This window comes from Triticum urartu, chromosome 7 (genome assembly GCF_003073215.2).
Source record: "Triticum urartu cultivar G1812 chromosome 7, Tu2.1, whole genome shotgun sequence".
Taxonomy (NCBI): domain Eukaryota; kingdom Viridiplantae; phylum Streptophyta; class Magnoliopsida; order Poales; family Poaceae; genus Triticum; species Triticum urartu.
Genome location: NC_053028.1, coordinates 8,620,363 through 8,638,812, shown reverse-complemented (window position 1 = coordinate 8,638,812; position 18,450 = coordinate 8,620,363). Strand labels below are relative to the sequence as shown.

The window sequence follows — 18,450 nt, the reverse complement described above, 5'->3', positions numbered from 1 at the left end:
ATGCGGTGACGTGCCGTAGTATATGTGTTATAGGGCGTATGGGCCGGTGTTGCTCCCACCATACGTGTGGGCGTTATCAGCATCCTAAAATTTTGCTGACAGTTCAACAAAAAAAACGAATTGATACAGATTGTAGTTCTTGGTAACTACGTCATCAGTGGCGGTCTTGAAAGTGGCTGACTGCAAAAAAGAAAAGAAAAAAGTGGCTGCTTGATGCTTACAAGCAGGAAGCACAGCAAACGAAACATGAAATCTCAAGAGGCGAGTTTGAGTTCATTTGCATGTTCGGGATTACAAAATCTTAGTCGGCTAAGACTTATCAGTAGATGCTATATTCATAAGATCATACGTGAAAATCCTTGAAAATTTTCTTTTTAACTTTTTTTTCTTTCTTCTGTATATGCTATGCCTCTTGAGAGACTTGGTTAAGTCTTAGTCGCAAAAAGAAGAGACTAAGACCTAGCCACACCCTGGCATGTTTTCTAGCTTTCCACGTACCTTCAAGTTAGCTATAGTTTCCAAGCAAATTGGGATTTGATCTACGTGTCTAATGTCGTTGTTGAGGCGATCGAGTAGGACGAGAGGGAGATCGAAGAGAGAAAGAAGACAGTGAGTTTTTCGCCGGGCGGACTCCCCAGCTTTTCCGTGTGTTCTATTCCTCTTGATTATTCTGTTACAAGATTAACCTAGCTAACTAACCCGGCCAGCCCGCTGCAATCCGGAGATGCCGCGCTATCCCACGACTTCCAGCTCGCACGCGTGCCACGCTGACTGGGAGGAGCCAAACAGAAAGAACAAGACGGGGGGCGATCGTGTGTAGACTCGGGCCCCTCTCTACTTCTACGTGCATGCTGCATGTGTACATCACATCAACAGCCATGCATTGCTTATTCTAAGCAAAACAAACTAGAATTAGCACACACTCACGTGTGATGGAGCTTACGCTAACATCCAACTTGGTTGAGACACCATCGAGTCGTTTTGGTCTGTCTCTCTGCTCGTGTACATGCGTCTATATGGTGTATAGTTACGCAGCCACAAATCGTACCAGCGGCAGCAACACGATCGATCAATCGGCGAAGATGGCGTGCGAGCTGCCTCACGAGCTGATCGTGTGGGAGATCCAGATCAGGCGGCCTGCTAGGTCGCTGCTGCGGCTAAAGTGCGTCTGCAAGGCCTGGCACGACGCCATCTCCGACGGCGACCCCTCCTTCTCTCAAGCGCACCTTCACCGGCTTCACCAGCAAAGATAATAAGCTCTGCAGTCTGCTCATCGCACCTCGTATCAAAAGCGAAACCAACACCAAAGTTCACTGCAACACAGAACCTATGGGAGGAGAGCCGGCAGGGCGTCGCGACCCTCTTGCACGACACCTCCTCGTTCCCCGTAGAGGATGCCAAGACAAGACATGGGTTTGCCCACTGCAACGTGCTCGTGCTCCTGCCCGCCGAGGATACCGTGCGCGTGCTCAACCCAGGCACAGGCCGAGTCCTCGAGCTGCCTTGGAGCCCCAACAGCATTGCGCCGCGGCGGCACTTGGTAGCACCAGGACACCAAGCGTTCGGCTCCGGGTGCGACCATCACTCCAACACCTACAAGGTCGCTCGCTTCTTCTATCGTGAAACACGTGCCATGGGTGGTATTCGGATGGAGCCTTTCACTATGGGAAAGGTGTAGTTGCAGATGACCAGCAAACGCGGATGAGAGAGGGAGAACACGAGGTGGAAGACAGTGATTTGCGCCGCGTAACAACCTTGCAGCTTTTCTGTTTCCGTTCTTATCTATCTGAACCTCGTTGGAGTTCCTGAAAAACAGCTAAGAACTGGTCGTGCTCGCCGAGCTTACAGGTCGTGCCATCCCACGACGCTCGGACGTGCATGAGCCCTACTTGCTCGCGCAGAGGAATGCGTGATCCATGCCATCCCATGGCGATCCCTACGGCGAGCTGAAGACTAGCTAACTACCTAACAGAATGCTAACTGAACTCGTACGTGTACAGGCACACGCTGACGGTCAGTGTTATTCAGAGAAAACGAAACTGAACTAACTGAAGTTTCTGAACTAACTGAAGATAGCAAGAGTGCAGCTGATTATCTAACAAACACCCCCTAATCTGCTGCACCTGTATGATCCCGAGCCTGTGTCGCAGCTCACTGAACTGTGTTCTGCCCAGCGACTTGGTGAGGATATCCGCGACTTGATCACCTGTCCTTACATGCTCAACATCCACTCTGCCCAGTTCAACACACTCTCGAATATAGTGATACCTGAGATCAATATGTTTGCTTCGCTCATGATGGACTGGGTTTTTGCTGAGCTCAATAGCTGACTTGTTGTCGATCTTCAGCTTAACTTTCTGAACTCCCTCGCCAAGCATCTCCGCAAGTAATCTGCTCAGCCACACAGCCTGTGTAGCTGCTGTTGCTCCTGCTATGTATTCTGCCTCACAAGATGACAGCGCCACAATCTTCTGTTTCTGAGACGACCAAGTGATCGCCCCCGATCCAAGAAAGAAAACAACTCCAGTGGTGCTCTTGCGATCATTGAGATCACCAGCATGGTCACTGTCACTGTATCCTGTCAGCACATCCTTCTCTCCTTTTCTGAAGAAACAACCAAGACCAAGAGTGCCTTTGATGTAACGCAGAAGCTGCTTCACGGCCATCCAGTGTTCCTTCCCAGGTGATTCCATGAACCTGCTGAGAATCCCTACTGCGTAAGAGATGTCAGGCCTGGTGTTTACCAGGTATCTCAGGCTGCCGATCAAACTGCGATACTCTGTCGAGTCCACTGACTGACCAGTGTTTTTCTTCAGTTTCAGACGATTCTCCATCGGCGTGCTGCAGGTGTTGCAATCACTCATGCCTGCATCCTCCAAGATCTTTGCTGCATAGCTTGACTGACACACCATGATCCCATCATCCTCTTGTTTCACCTCAATTCCGAGGTAATAGCTGAGGAGACCCAGATCAGTCATCTGAAAGAGCTCTTGCATCTGTTTCTTGAAGTGTTCAATGGCTTCTGCTTCTGTGCCCGTGATTATCAGATCATCCACATACACTCCAACCAGCAGAAACCCATCTTTGTCCTCCCGCCTATACAGCGCATGATCGAGCTGGCAACGCTTGAAACCAAGTACATGAAGTGTGGCGTCCAGCTTTGCGTTCCATGCGCGGGGAGCCTGACGAAGACCATACAGAGCTTTCTGCAACCTGAGCACGCAGTGAGTGTTGTTGCTGTCGACAAATCCTGCGGGCTGCTGAACATACACTTCTTCCTGGAGATCTCCATTGAGGAACGCGGAGCGCACATCCATGTGATGCACACCCCAGCTCCGGTGAGCCGCCACGGCCAGCAGAAGCCGCACTGTCTCCAGACGAGCGACAGGTGCGAAGACCTCATCAAAATCCACTCCCTGCCGCTGTGCATATCCCTTCGCAACCAAACGAGCCTTGTGCTTTATGATCTTGCTGTGCGGATCGCGCTTGACCTTGAAAACCCACTTCAGTCCAATGGCGCGGTGGCCGGCGGGCAGCGTGGCCGGGACCCAAGTGTCGTTGGAACGAATCGACTCCATTTCCGCCTCCATTGCACTGCGCCAAGCAGGTTCGTCCAGGGCATCCTGAACAGATGCGGGTTCCTCTGCTGCAGAGAGGCAGAGCCCACTGTACTCCAGAGTGCACGCCGGTGCGTGGTCGATGACGTACTCCATGGATTTCCAGCGGACTGGCACCCCCTCGGCGTCGAAATCTTCGCCGGTGGGCGGCGTCACCCACCCGTCTTCTGAGTTGTAGGAGGTAGCTGGTGTAGACGGGCTTGAGTCCGCCGAGGCCGGCGTACTCGACGCGCTCGGCGTGTCCACGACAGATCCGCTCGACGAGGGTTTCCGTGGCGTGCTTGGACCAACCGGTGAGCCTGGCGCAGTTGGCGTCGTTGGTGCGCCAGGCGACGTCGCCGGGTCCAGTGACAGGGAGTAGGTCGTGGTTGTGGGCACGCCTGCGTCGGAGTACACGACCGTGAACTGGTGCGCGCGCTCCGAGTCGCCACCATCCTTGCTCTAGTCCCAGCGCCGGTCCTCTTCGAAACGCACATCTCGCGTGATGTACAAGCGCTTGCCGATCGGGTCGTACACCCGATAGCCCTTGGTGCCCGCCTCATAGCCCAGAAATATTCCCGGCCGTGACCTGTCCGCGAGCTTGGTCACGCCGGGGCCGACGAGCTTGACGTGCGCGACGCAGCCGAACGTGCGGAAGTAGTCAACCGTGGGCTTCTTCTTGCGCCACGCCTCATAGGGTGTCATGCCCTGCAGACTCCTCGTCGGCGAGCGGTTGAGGATGTGCACCGCCGTGCGCACCGCCTCGCCCCAGAACGTGCTCGGCACGCCCATGCTTTTCATCAGGCTGCGAGCCATCTCGACCACGGACTGGTTGCGGCGCTCGACGACTCCATTCTGTTGGGGAGAATACGGAGTCGTCGTGTTCCTTAGGATGCCAAGCTCATCGCAGTACGTGGTGAACTCGTTCGAGTTGAACTCCCCGCTGCGGTCGGTCCGGAACGCTCTGAGCTTCGCGCCGCACTGTGTCTCCGCAGCTGCTTTGATCTTTCTGAAGAATTTGAACGCCTCGTCCTTGCTCCTGAGCACTTCCAACCACATATATCTACTGTGATCGTCAACGATGAGCAGAAAATACTTGTTACCAGACGTGGTCGCCGGCATGATGGGTCCGCAGAGGTCGCCGTGGACGAGCTCGAGCCCCTGCTCCGCACGGTACACTGACGTGCGCGGGAACGGCGTACGATGCATCTTCCCGAGTGTGCAGCCCTCGCAGAACTGTTCGACATGCTGAATCGCTGGCATGCCACGCACCATCCCCTTCGCGCCAAGATCGTGCAGCGCCCGGAAGTGGAGGTGGCCGAAACGTCCATGCCAACGCCACGCTTCGTCGCCGCCATGCGCCAGGAGGCACACGGGCGCAGCCAAGTTCAGAGCCACGGCGTAGAGCCGGTTGCTAGTGCGCTGCACCCGTGCCAAGAGCATGCGCTGCCTGTCGTAGAGGCAGAGCACGCCGTCCTCGATCACGGACTTGCACCCGTGCTCGTCGAGCTGGCCGAGGCTCACGATGCTCGTTCGCAGTTGGGGGATGTAGTAGACATCTGAGAGCGCGCGGTGCTCACCATTCTTGCAGGAGAACGTCACCACGCCGCGTCCGCAGATCTGCACGACGGAGCCATCGCCGAAACGCACCGAGCCGCGAACGGACTCGTCCACCTGTGACAACATGTCACGCCTCCCTGTCATGTGATTGCTGGCACCAGTATCCAAATACCAGCGGTCGTCGTTGGTAGTGACGGGCACCACGCGAGCTTCATTGAGGAAGATGTCCGTGGGGTGCTCATGAACGCCGCCCACCGCGCTCGCCACGCTCACCGCCTCGCAGGTGGCTAGGAGTAAGCCAGGCTGCTCAACCTTGACCTGGGCGACATTCGCCTGCTGATCCTGTTGCTCGCGCTGGTCTCGCTCCTTCTTGCGGCACTCCTTTGCCCAGTGGCCGGGGATGCCACAGTAGCGGCAGTTTCCCTTTCGTTTGGGCGCCGGTGGACCGCCGTTGCCGCGGCCAGTGCCCTGGCCACGGCCGCCCCCGCCAGGGAGGTTCTTCGTCTTGCCGTTTCCGCGCCTGCGCCCAGCTCCTGAGGACGCGCCGCCTTGTTCCAGCGACTTCTCGTGCGCCCGCCACTGGTCGATGGTGTACAGTAGCTGCGCTCCGGGCGCCGGGGTCTCCTCGCGCTCACGCTCCTCGACGACAAGGAGCCGGCCGCAAAGTTCCTCGAGGGAGAGCGCCCTCGTGTCGACGAGCGACTCGATTGCCACGGCCATCTCGCGGTACGGACGCGGCACAGTGCGGAGCACCTTGAGGACGGCCTTGTGCTCGTCCACTGGATCACCGAGCGCCTGCAGCTCGTCGATGATCGTCCTGAGCCGCATGACGTACGACTCGATCCCTTCGCCGTCCTTGTACCGGAGCGCCTCGTACTCCGAGCGGCGAGTCTGCGCCTTGGCCTCGCGCACACGCTCGACGCCGACGCGCATCGTCTTCAGGGTATCCCACGCCTCCTTGGCCGTGGCCTTGGCGCCCAAGATCCGCATGAGCTCCGGCGGCACCCCCTTGAGGAGAGCGATCATGGCACGCCGATCGTCGCGATCCGAGCCTTGCCCCGTCTCCACCACGCGCCAGAGCTCGTCCGCCTGCAGCTGCAGTTTAGTGATCATAGCCCAGTCGGAGTAGTTTGTACGCGTGAGCATCATCGGGGGCCCGCCGCCACCGCCGCTGTGCACGACGCGCTCAACGACGCGCACCCCCGACCCCTCCTCGGTGGAGAGACGGGCCAGGGACTTGCCGAGCTCCGAGGCCTCCGCCTTGGCCTTTTCTTCCTCTAGCTTCTTCTGCGCCTTCTCCTCGTCGCTTCCGGCCATCTCTCCGACAGATCAAACACCGTCGGCGCCCAGGATGGATCGAACACCACCGAGGCTCTGATACCACTTGTAGTTGCAGATGACCAGCAAACGCGGATGAGAGAGGGAGAACACGAGGTGGAAGACAGTGGTTTGCGCCGCGTAACAACCTTGCAGCTTTTCTGTTTCCGTTCTTATCTATCTGAACCTTGTTGGAGTTCCTGAAAAACAGCTAAGAACTGGTCGTGCTCGCCGAGCTTACAGGTCGTGCCATCCCACGACGCTCGGTCGTGCATGAGCCCTACTTGCTCGCGCAGAGGAATGCGTGATCCATGCCATCCCATGGCGATCCCTACGGCGAGCTGAAGACTAGCTAACTACCTAACAGAATGCTAACTGAACTCGTACGTGTACAGGCACACGCTGACGGTCAGTGTTATTCAGAGAAAACGAAACTGAACTAACTGAAGTTTCTGAACTAACTGAAGATAGCAAGAGTGCAGCTGATTATCTAACAAATCACCCCCTAATCTAAGGACCAATACTGGAGTGAGACCGCCGCACAACCGCCGTACCCGTTTGTAGTAGGGAGGATTGCTACCTTCTTCAAGGGTTCCTTGATTTGGACAGTTGACCAGTACTCGCTTATGTATGAATATGATGATCTTGCAGGTATCTTGGGCTTTGTCTGGTTTAGCCTTCAAGACGAGTCATTCAGCATCATGACGGGTCCTCCATAGTACCAAGGGGCCAACTATTTAGAATCCAGATTAGCTGAGTTGAACGGTGAGCTAGCCGTCCTTCGTCTAGGGCCCAACTATGAATCTATTGAGATATGGATGTGCAATGATGCGCAATGAGCAGCGCCATGTTTTCAACTTCCCCGCTTCTGTTCGTCTGTTCGTCTGATAGCTACAGTCGACGATGAGATAGTGTACCAAGATGGATCATCGTATCTCCGGCGTCAAACTCATCAAGGAAATTATTTTATGGTTTGCATGACTGACTTGAAGTATCGTAACCCCAACATGGACACACTTGTTGAATACTCATGGGGGACCCTTCAGGACTTTGATGTAATCTTTTTCATTCCTATCCTAGTTCAAATCTAGTTAGCTGGCTTATTGTTAGCTATGTAATCAGCAAGGACAATCACTGGTATTTTAACCAAATATAATTGTTTGCACATGGTGGATTTTCTGAACTTTGACTTGGTTTTTATGGCTTGCATGATGAGAAGCTTTAGTTAACTATGTCACTCTAATGGTTTTTGCAGAAATATTATGTTATTTGTCAGAAACACGGTTCTGTTCGAAAAGAAGAGGCACACATACACTTAATGGAAGATCGGGTGTTTTGCTTCTTCTTTTCTACAATCCATGGATTTTAAATGTTATTGAATTGTTTGAGTTTGAACATGAAAATTTCAATTATATCCATACGACGGTCAAATTGAAAAGGAGCTCATATGTACAAACATAAGAGAAATATAAAAGATAATTAATATACGGTAACAAGTTTTAAGGAATCAGACATAGTAGTACACTCCAAAACCTCTAAAACCCTTTGGAAGTTGCCACATAAGATTTGCTATCTTTGAAGGTGTTGCATAACCCCAAATGCCTCTTTCTTAAATTTACCAAGGCCCGTAGCCCTAACAAACAAACGGCTTCCCAACCTGATTCTTCCAGAATTGATTATATTAAATGGACTAGCGGAATTGATTCAATTAAATGAACTATGGTCCAGACAAAGTCAGAATCACTGAAATCGCTGATTCCCGAGCTTCTTTGTTGCTTACTGTACTCAGTTGACATTTTTACAGATTTTTACCACCTCTCAAACCGTTCATCCCTCTCCTACCCTCGTCCCATCCCTTGTTTCTCTCATCTGGTTGTGGCGAGGCACACATGCCCTACCCGTGCCGGCACCCATGCCAGCCGGATCTGAATTCCTCCACCTCTCCGACCTTTGTGCAGCATCCTCCCTGACCCAACCTCAAGCGTCCCCTACCGTCCCGAGGTCGACCAGCGACGCTCCAAGCTCACCACTCCCTGCTCCAGCCATGTCCTCAACATGCTCAGTCTACTGCGCTCCACCGCCTCTCTCATTTCCATGTTGGTTCATCGAGTAGAGGGTCTTGACACCGCTTGTTAGAGTATGTAATGGGCCTAATGGCCTGGGCTGGCAGTATAGCCCGTTAGTCTTAGGGTTAATTAGAGATAAGGGTCGTTTTCTTAGGGGTCAAGTAAGTCTTGCTTGGGAGTCAAGTAAACCTCTCTATACAAAGAGAGGAGATGTATCAATCTAATGAAGCAAGAATTAAGAAGGAAATCCCTTCCATCTTGCCCGGCCGTGGGCAAAAGGCCCCCGGCCGGCCCTCTCGCGCCCTCCTTCTAGCAGCGCCATAATAATTTGGTATCAGCTAGCTTCGATTCGATCATGTCTTCACCGCCGCCCAACCCGTCTCTTCCGCTGCCGGTCACCTCGTCGCCTCCGGCGACACCCACGACCGTCGCCCGCGCCCCCCGTCGTCCTCACCCCGGAGGAGGTGTCCGGGGTGCTGCGGGACCTAACACAGGCGGTCCAGGAGATCCACCTGTTCTTGGCCGGGTCCTACGACCGCACCCGGCTGCGCCGCCCATCACCGCCTGCCGCCGTGGCTGCCGCTGCACCAGGCGGCCCGCCGCGCTCGCCGGGCTGCTGCAGCAGCCGCTGCAGCTGCCATCCACCCCGTCCTGGCTGTCGTGGCAGCCGCCGCACCAGGTGGCCTCCGCCGCGCTCATCAGGCCGCTGCAGCAGCTGCCATCCACCGCCCCGCCCTGGCTGCAGTGGCAGCCACCGCTCCTGGTGACCTCCGCCGCGCCCGGCGCTCCGCCGCAGCTGCCACTGCAACTGCAGCAGCCATCACCGGTCAGCTCCGGCCCCGCATCGACCGCGCCGACGGGAGTCCCGATCCACCAGATCAAGTTCCCGCCGTTGCCATCACCGCTTCCCCAGGGCGTCCCCATCCAGCAGATCAAGCTTCCGCCGTCGCCGTCACCGCTTCCAGCTTGGATCACTACCCGCCACGTGTCGGCGACGGTGAGGCTGCAGGCTGCTGCGCGCGGCCTCCTAGCGCGTCGGCGTGTGTGGGAGTTGCGTGGTCTGCAGCTGCCGCTCCTCCCAGTTGCGCTTCGCTGCGCAAAGGACCTCGATCTCGTCCACTGCGTCGGGGATCTTGGGCATGTTGTTTTCCCCACGGACAGCGCCCTCAAAGTCTGCGACATCGGCGGTTGGGAGGCGCACCTCCTCGCCATTCTCCATCGACAGCCTCCACTCCTCTATGTGCGCGGTGTCGACCAACAGCCGTCCGGCGGGGAGAAGCATGGTGTCACGACAAGGAGCGCACCGCGTAGCACCACTGCATTCGCGCCGGCCGCCGCGAGGGCGCCCCGCTGGTCGCTCTGCAACCACTTCCAGGTGGGCCATACACATGCACTTCTTTTTGTCAGATGGTGTCCATGGGATCCAGGTGGCTGTACACGTGCACGTTCGACGTGCAGATGGTGTCACTTTTTTTGTTAAGAGGTCCAAAATAAGCATCCCAGTCCATTTCAGGTTTGAGTAATAACAAGCCGAGATGTAAGGCTTGTTTTTAGGTGTTAGGTTTGTGTTGCGTCAAGTCAAGGTTATAAGTTGGTTAGGCTGCAGTTTGAGGACAAGCTGCATTGTCCAGGTGGGGTGTAGTGTTAGAGTACGTAATGGGCCTAATGGCTAGGGCTGGCAGTATAGCCCGTTAGTCCTTAGGGTTATTAGAGATAAGGGTCGCCTTTCTTAGGGGTCAAGTAAGTCTTGCTTTTGGGAGTCAAGTAAACCTCTTCTATATAAAGAGAGGAAGATGTATGAATCTAATGAAGCAAGAATTTAAGAAGGAATCCGTTCCATCTTGGCCCGCCCGTGGGCAAAAGGCCCCCGGCCGGCCCTCTCGCGCTCCTTCTAGCAGCGCCATAACACCGCTGCTCTACTATCATCGTTGAGAAGTTGACATGTTATTTGTCGTTTTTTCTCTTCTCTGATGGACATTTGTTCATATTATGTGTGTTTTCTCTCGGTGAGAATGTGTATGTATGTACGTATATATGAATTGGAAGATTTGTAAACTGCTCAATGAGTGTGATTAGTTCTGCACGTTTCATGGTTGACCAGCGAATTTAGGGCGTTGCAGATATTTCACAATACTTCTGATATCACAAAGTTCCTTTGTAGCTCAGCCTACATGGAACCTCTTATCCCCAACCCTTCAGCCTTGCTTTGAGATCCGTACTCTCCAACTAACTTACAACAAGCAGATTTCTCCTTTTTGTTTCTCTGAAATGAAACTACATATGAACTTCAAACTTTGCAGATCGAACAAACATCTGAATATCAATGTGTGAAAAAGCTTTCAGATTTTTTGGTCTGATATAAATATACAAAATGAGATTTTATTTGACTAAAAATATTATTTTAAGTATTTAAAATGCATGAAAAAATCTGAAAGTTTTTCCCCAGATTGTAGTTAGAATGTATTGTTGTTCTGCAAAATTTGAAGTTTATATATTGTGTCGTTTGAGAGAAACAAAAAAGACAAATGCGTCTGCACGGATCTCGATGCAGAAATGGATGGCAAAGATAAGGGGTACCATGTAGCCTGAGCTACACAAAACCACACTCTTCTGATATTCTAAAAGCAAGGTAAACAATAGTAAACTTATGATTCTCAAAATCTGTAGCCACAGCTGATTCTTAGGAAACTGTAGCCCAAACAAATGAGGCCTAAAGGGGCTACCAGAGCCAAAAGACTCGTCATTAGAAACACCTCCGGCTGCACAGATAACCGGCACTTACTGTTGCCATCATTCCGAATTTCAACTTTCGTACTCCAAGAAAAGTATTACTAACATATTGTTTTTCAATAAAGTAGCCCTAAAACCAGACTTACCATTACCATGTTTCCACATTTAAGTCCAAGAAAAGAAGAAACACTTATTTTGTAGAAAATGATCAACTGCCAAATAGCAGATTTCCTTCACAAAGAAGTCAAATCATTTCTGAGGTGAGAAACAATAACTTACGTCGAATGTTGGTGCCAACTTGCCCCGACACCAACACGGGCCTGAATCGACAAAGTCCTCACTGGGCAAATCCTGAGTGCAAACCGCAGGACATGAGACATTCTCACCTTCTTACAAAAAATAATGCAAATTAATTGAACTTTCAACCACAAGAAATCAACAAAATATTGGAAATACAGTACGTAGAGCTTCTCGGTACATGGATCACTAGCTTCTAGGATTGAGCTCTGTAAAATCACATGGAGAAGTTAATCACAGAAAAATTAATCTTTGCCTTCATGACCACAAACATTGCAAATAAATTGAACTTACGAAAAACAAAAGGACAGCGAAAATATTGCGAATGCCATGGGTAGAGCTTCTACGTACATGGATCGCTAGCTATCTGCTAGGACAAGCCCTATGTATGTTCTGTAGAATCATATAGAGAAATTAATCACAACAAAATGGTATCTCCAAGGCTATTACCACAACTGCTGTGCTCGGTGCTCGGTGGCTCGGCACGTCGTTGACTGTCGCTCTAAGGAGGGGGCTGCTCGAGTTCCAGGTTGGGCCAGATAACGGGTTCACCTTCGAGCACGTTCAGGGGACCAAGGTTGGTGGGTTCATTTTCAAGGCTGACCGCTGCGGACCAGCTGTGGTATGCACGAGCGGATGGGATCGATGTCTTACTCCATGCCAGAGTGGCCAAGATCCTGTTCATCAATATCATCGGAGGTCAGAGCCGACAACAGACTTGCTGTTTCTGTGATTGTTATTTTTATTGTACGGTCTGGTGACATACTTACTTGGCATGACGATACCAAAACACCGAATTTATTCCCCGGACTTTCGATTATTTGGAGCCAGCACGGCGTCGTGTTCCATGACTCCGAAGGGTAGACACACAGCGCTACCTTAACAACGCGCGCTACGGGAACGACGAGATCATCCTATCGCCGGGCACCATGGGCAGCCCGCAGCTGCTGATGCTAGACAAGTGAGTACGTCGGCCACACAATTTATATAAAACTTGTATGTTAGCCCGACGCAATTGCTCGGGCTGGTGCCATAACCACTTTGTAAACATATATAAATTTTACCCTCCCCATTCCATAACTTAATTTTCTTTCAAGGTTTGTTCAAATGCCTAAAGAAAGAAATCACTACCAACCTTCATGAAATACGGACGAAAACCTATACATAACCAAAAGAAACAATCTTTTGTTTAATCATTCTTTATATTCTTATATATCTCAGTCTACCGTTTTAGCTAATAGTTTTTCTTACAATATCTTTGCTCTCTAGCCAATATACTCATTCCCACCACAAAAGTGTAGAAAAAGTTTTTTTTAGGAATTTCCATATATAGTTCGTCAATATCCATATATATTTTATGACTAGGAAACATGCCCGTGCGTTGCAACGGGAGTAAAAACATAACACACCATCCATCATGTGACACCAGAGACCCCGGGTCCAACAGCTTATGCGTTGATGACAAGCGCTAGCTGGTCGAGCAAAGCGTGCTTCTGCCCGGCGCTGCCCATGAGAGTTTTGCGTCATTAAGGGCACTAATTTGTTGACACGGCTACCAGTGTTGACATGAGGCTACACGATCAACCATATATATGTTGTAGATGGGCTCAACAGGATGACGACCCAATTCTTTCTTATCTCAACCCGCACGACCTCCTCTAGCACCAGACTCGGTGATGGCTACGAGGATGGGGATGCGGTAAAGGATGGCGACCCGGCATTTGACGGCTGGTCTACCCCTTCCCGCCATCTATCTCTTTCACTCTCTCATCTTAGTTGCCCTCGTACATGTCATCCTCATGTTGCTCGTTGTTGTCATCGAATCCGAGGCAGTGAAGAGGTGGCCGTGGCGATGTCCTTTCATTTGCCGCCGAGAGTAACGGTAGATAGCCTGGAGGCAGAGGAAGTGTGCGAGGCCAGCCTTGTTCTTTAGGGTTAGAGTTAAGGAGAGAGTCAGGCGCATATACAAGATTAACTTAAGGTAATGAGGCATGTACTCAATGGACATTGTGTCATGTGAAGATGTATTGTACGAAGGGGAATCACATTTCATAAAAAACGACAAAACAAATGGCACGCCGCTGCTTACCTTGCATTACTTAGATAATGAGACATGTAATCAATTGACACTGTGTTATATGAAGATGTATTGTACGAAGGGCAATCACACTTCATAAATAAAAAGTAATAAACAAATCGAGAGCCTTCGTTTACCTTGCAAATTGTCGTCGTCCGTCATGTCGTTGATGTGCCCTTGCAGCTATAAATAATCCACACAGGCTCGAACATACAGAGAGCCGCTGGAGCCGACGAGAGAAAGAGATAGCCCTGCTAGCCTCACGATTGACACATGTTACATGCAAAGCTAGCCCAATAAAAGCCCACAAAAACTGTACGTGCGTGAACGCTCTACTCCTTTTTTCTGAAGAAAAGATTGATTTCATAGCCATCTATGCACGTCTTGACATATAGAAGTATAGATTGGATTTTTGTATTTTTTAGTGTCCCTGAGGATTGGATTGGTTGCCCAATATGTCAAAACCAAACGTGTGGACTGGATGGCTGGCCTTGGCCCTAATGAGTTTACCTGGACAGCATCGCTACCAATTAGCAAAGGACAGATTGACGAGATAGATGTAGAGATCGTTGTTCTTTTCTTTTTAGGCAAAAAACGAAAGAAAGAGATCGATCCAGTCAGGTTTCAATCAGGGATGCTACCTTTTTTAGATAGGAGAGAAAATAGATCGCTAGGCCAGGAAGAGATCGATCGCTAGGATTTCAAAAAAGAAATTGATCGCTAGGTCTGATGTGATCAATTGAAAGAGATGGAACAGAAATCTTAACTTTTTGATAAGAAAAAATAGAAGAGATCTCAGCCATCAATCTTTATAGTTAACATAAAATTAACGGATATAAACGGGATGACGTATAGAGAACTATGAAAGTTTCTGTTCTTTAATATTAGGTATAGATATAGATATAGATATAGATATAGATATAGAATAAGAAAATAGCATCACGAGATCCCACGTGGCAACCACCAATCCTACTCCTGTATCATAGTCGTCATATAGCATGCATGATTGCTGCATGTTGTTAGAGACAAGACTACAACCCACTGCAGTATTAACAGATCAATATCATCATTTTCAGGTTCATCTGCTGTTGGATCAGTTGGCTATAATTCAGGAAGAGAAGTTCCAGCAAGACTTCCTGGGATAGATGCGGCAGGGCATCGCGAGGAGCCATGGGGAGCCGAAAGAAAATGTCTTGGATGTAGGCAAGGGAAGTTGCAGTATGGAATCATTGTGAGCCAAAAGGTGGTGGCCTTCAACCAACCAGTTGCTTTTGCCAGCAAGAGCCGACATTACACCATCAGAGGAAGTCGGGAATTAAGGATGGTGACTAGAGTATCCGCCATGCATGCCACCCCTTGAGCAAGGTGTACTCCCTATGGTGTACCTAGGGGCAAATGTACGAAACAGGGAATTGAGTTCTTTTGGATCTTCGTCAGGCCGTGGCACATCCCCGTCGCCGCCGGCAAAAGGTATATAGCTCCAATCTTCTTCCGTGATTTTGTGCTCCATATGGATGATTTCGATTTGATACTGGCCGGTGATTATAACCGTGTGGTTGATTAGTACTTTTTGCGCGATTTGTTCTTTCAGCGATTTGTGCTCGATCGGTGGCCTACATCTCTCAACTGGTTGTTTTCTATTGAGTACCAGGGTACCATGAAAGTTCTCAGTATCGAAGCTAAGAGGTCTTGAGTTCAAGACGCCTAGCCTCTTTCATCAGATCGGTCTTTTGATTGCATTGGTTAGAGCATGCACTTCTATAGAGATGAGGTGTCCCGTATCCTATAGGCTGTGGCACAAAGGCACGTGGTGAGGCTTGCTGCTGCCACCATGTCGAGAATTGTGGCAGTGTCGTATATATGTCGAAGATGGTTGGAGGATAAGAACGGCTCACATCAAGTTCGAATATTAAATATTTTCCCCCGCAAAAAAAAGAATATTAAATATTTCATCTAGCCGTGCCACGCCACTTTGCTAGTATGTTGGAAAAGGCCGATTCAGCATAGGTGAGCAAGGCATAGATAAAACCGAGGATATGGGTCTCCATCAGAGCACCATAAACTTACGAGGAACATTCCTTCCTTGGTAGGTGCGCAAAGAACAGAAAGTGAGCTTTTTGGCGTACAAAGGGACACCAGGCATTCGGCCGTCAGTCTCAGCGTCCGGCGAAATTTAGGCGACGGCCAGACAGGGACACGCCGACGACCTAGCTCACAAGCACACAGCTGGCGGCAGCTACTTATTGGCGGCCATTGCCATTGTTGCGCCAGCAAACCTCGCCGTTGCCTCTCCCCAATCACCATCCAATGGATCTTCGTCAGGCCGTGGTACATCCCCGTCGTCGCCGGCAAAAGGTATAGCTCCAATCCCCTTCCGTGATTTTGTGCTCCATATGGATGATTTCGACTTGATATTGGCCGGCGATTATAACCGTGTGGTTGATTAGTACTTTTTGCGCGATTTCTTCTTTCAGCGATTTGTGCTCGATCGGTGGCCTACATCTCTCAACTGGTTGTTTTCTATTGTTTCCTGCAAGTGTGATACATGTAACACATCACGAATACTGTCAAGTGTTCATACATTTCTTTTGGCGGAAATCAAGTATTTATATGGGAATGAAAATTTGAGGAAAACATGTACATGTCAATGACCCTGGATTTAATTGAACCAGTTAATACTCACGGAACAGATAATTAAAGTGTACTAGTAGATAGGAAAACTGATGATCGTTCCCTTGTGGGTTCCATACTCCTACCTGCGTATCATAACGATTTTTATTTTTGTTTTGGTGAAAGCATTCTATTGGTGATCGCCAAGTTGTATCATAACGATTATTTCCAGCTACGTGCATATACTCTAAGAAAAATGAGACATTTTAGATGTATTTTAATGATTGAACAAATTGTGGCCTATGTCCTCTTTGCAAAAGAGAACAAGAAACAAGCATCCACCTCTTTGTCAAATGTCATTTCACCATCAGGCTTTGGAACATGGTCATTGCAAGATATGGGCTTGTGCACATGGACACCACCGTTTGGCATCTTCATGAGCCGCTCTTCGATTGGTGGGATAGGAGAACCGACATGACAAATCCTAACAGGAGAGCTATGGTCCCTCACCATGCTAGTGTCGTCGACTATATGGAACGAGCGGAATGCTAGGATCTTCAGGCACAAGAGCGCACCACCCCCGATCCAACTCAAAATAGATACCGATGAGGCTAGCCTCTGGGTTACTGCCGGTGCTAAGAAACTCGGGGAAATTGTATTAAGCGAGTAATTGCCATGCCGTGTGGGGTGGGTTACTGTAACCGACTTAAAATCTATTCTCCTCTCATTTAATAGATGAGGCAAATCTTTTGCCTCCGTTTCGAAAAAAAACCTGATCTGTTTTTGTGTGGAGCTAATGTTTTGACAGAACCGGCATATTCCATACCTGGTTTTCATGTGTTCTGTCATTATTTTGTATTCTTCAATTCAGAGAAAATTTGTTTGGCAGCGACACTAATAGATGATATATTTTATTTTCAAAGATGATAAGTTTTCTAGAAATAAATCTCTCATATACAGAAGGAATCCTGATTTTATTCAATTTCTTGTGAATAAAAAAATGTTAGGATTTTATTACTTTTGGAATCAATTTCAATTCAGAAAGTTCAAACATAGCACTTATATTTCTGATTAAGCACTTTCTGATATCATTAGCAATAATATATTTTAAGGTACAAAATTGTATAAATAAAATAAAAACTCAATTTTACTGTTGTCACAACTTCGTGCTTCAATCTAACCCCATGTGAATGTAATATTAGATGGATGTTCTTTTCACATATCAGTAATTGCACGATGCATCAAGATCTGAACTTCTTTGTTGCAATTGCAGAGCTATTATTAGACGCTCATGTTGATTCTTTACCTCATTATTGAGACACTTGTTATGATTTATATTGTGCATATAGTCCAGCTGTTGTATTTTGGGATGGTTATCTTGCATGATTAGATAAGCGGTAAAGGGACCCTCCCAACAGTTACGTATATGATTTGGAATTCAAAAAGTAAAAGAAAAAAGATCATTGTGTTTTGGAATGCAATAGATCAAGCATGTAATTCATAGTGATGAGGCAACACGCATGATGCATGCCTTTCCACATTTTGCAAACAGATATGGCACGCAATAATTAATGATATCACAGGAACAAATTAATTGGCATCGTGCGGTTAGGAAAAGTATGACATGCAGCAAGTTCCTTTTTTATAATTCGGAAGTAATTTTTTGTCAAATGATTGTGTAACGATTAGGGAAAACGTGATATGCAGCATGTTTCAAAATTTTGTTAAAAAAATTGTGAATAGAACACGGTATAGATGCACGCACACCCTAGAGGCCCCTCGCTGTTGACGGGGAGGTCGCCTCCCACTGAAAGAATAATTAGCTTATAGTAATAATAATAACTAGCTGTAAATCTAACACCCGTGTCAAATCTGGGATTTCAACCCGGGTGAGTTTGTTCCACCACAAAGAACCTAACCGAGCTACGATCAGTTTGCATTTTGGAAATAAAATTTGCAGGCAGTCTATAGTGCGGTGATTAAGAAAAATGTGGCATGCGACTTGTTTCAAATATTTGGAAATAATATTTGCAGGCAATTAATGGCATGATTAAAAGAGGGTTGGGTAAAATCCGTGGTGCACTTGTCACTCGTAGGGAGTGTTACTATTAGGTGAGATTGCTAAACATCTATGGGTGGTGAGAGGGTAGCAGGTTTAAAGTAATTATGATTTTGTTGGGTGAAGAAAGACATTACA

General features: G+C 49.1%; 1 pseudogene; it reads left to right on the top strand.

Moving 5' to 3' along the window:
• Positions 1-1,082: 1,082 nt before the first annotated feature.
• On the top strand, positions 1,083-7,564 carry LOC125518066 (annotated as a pseudogene).
• The last annotated feature ends 10,886 nt before the right edge of the window (positions 7,565-18,450 follow it).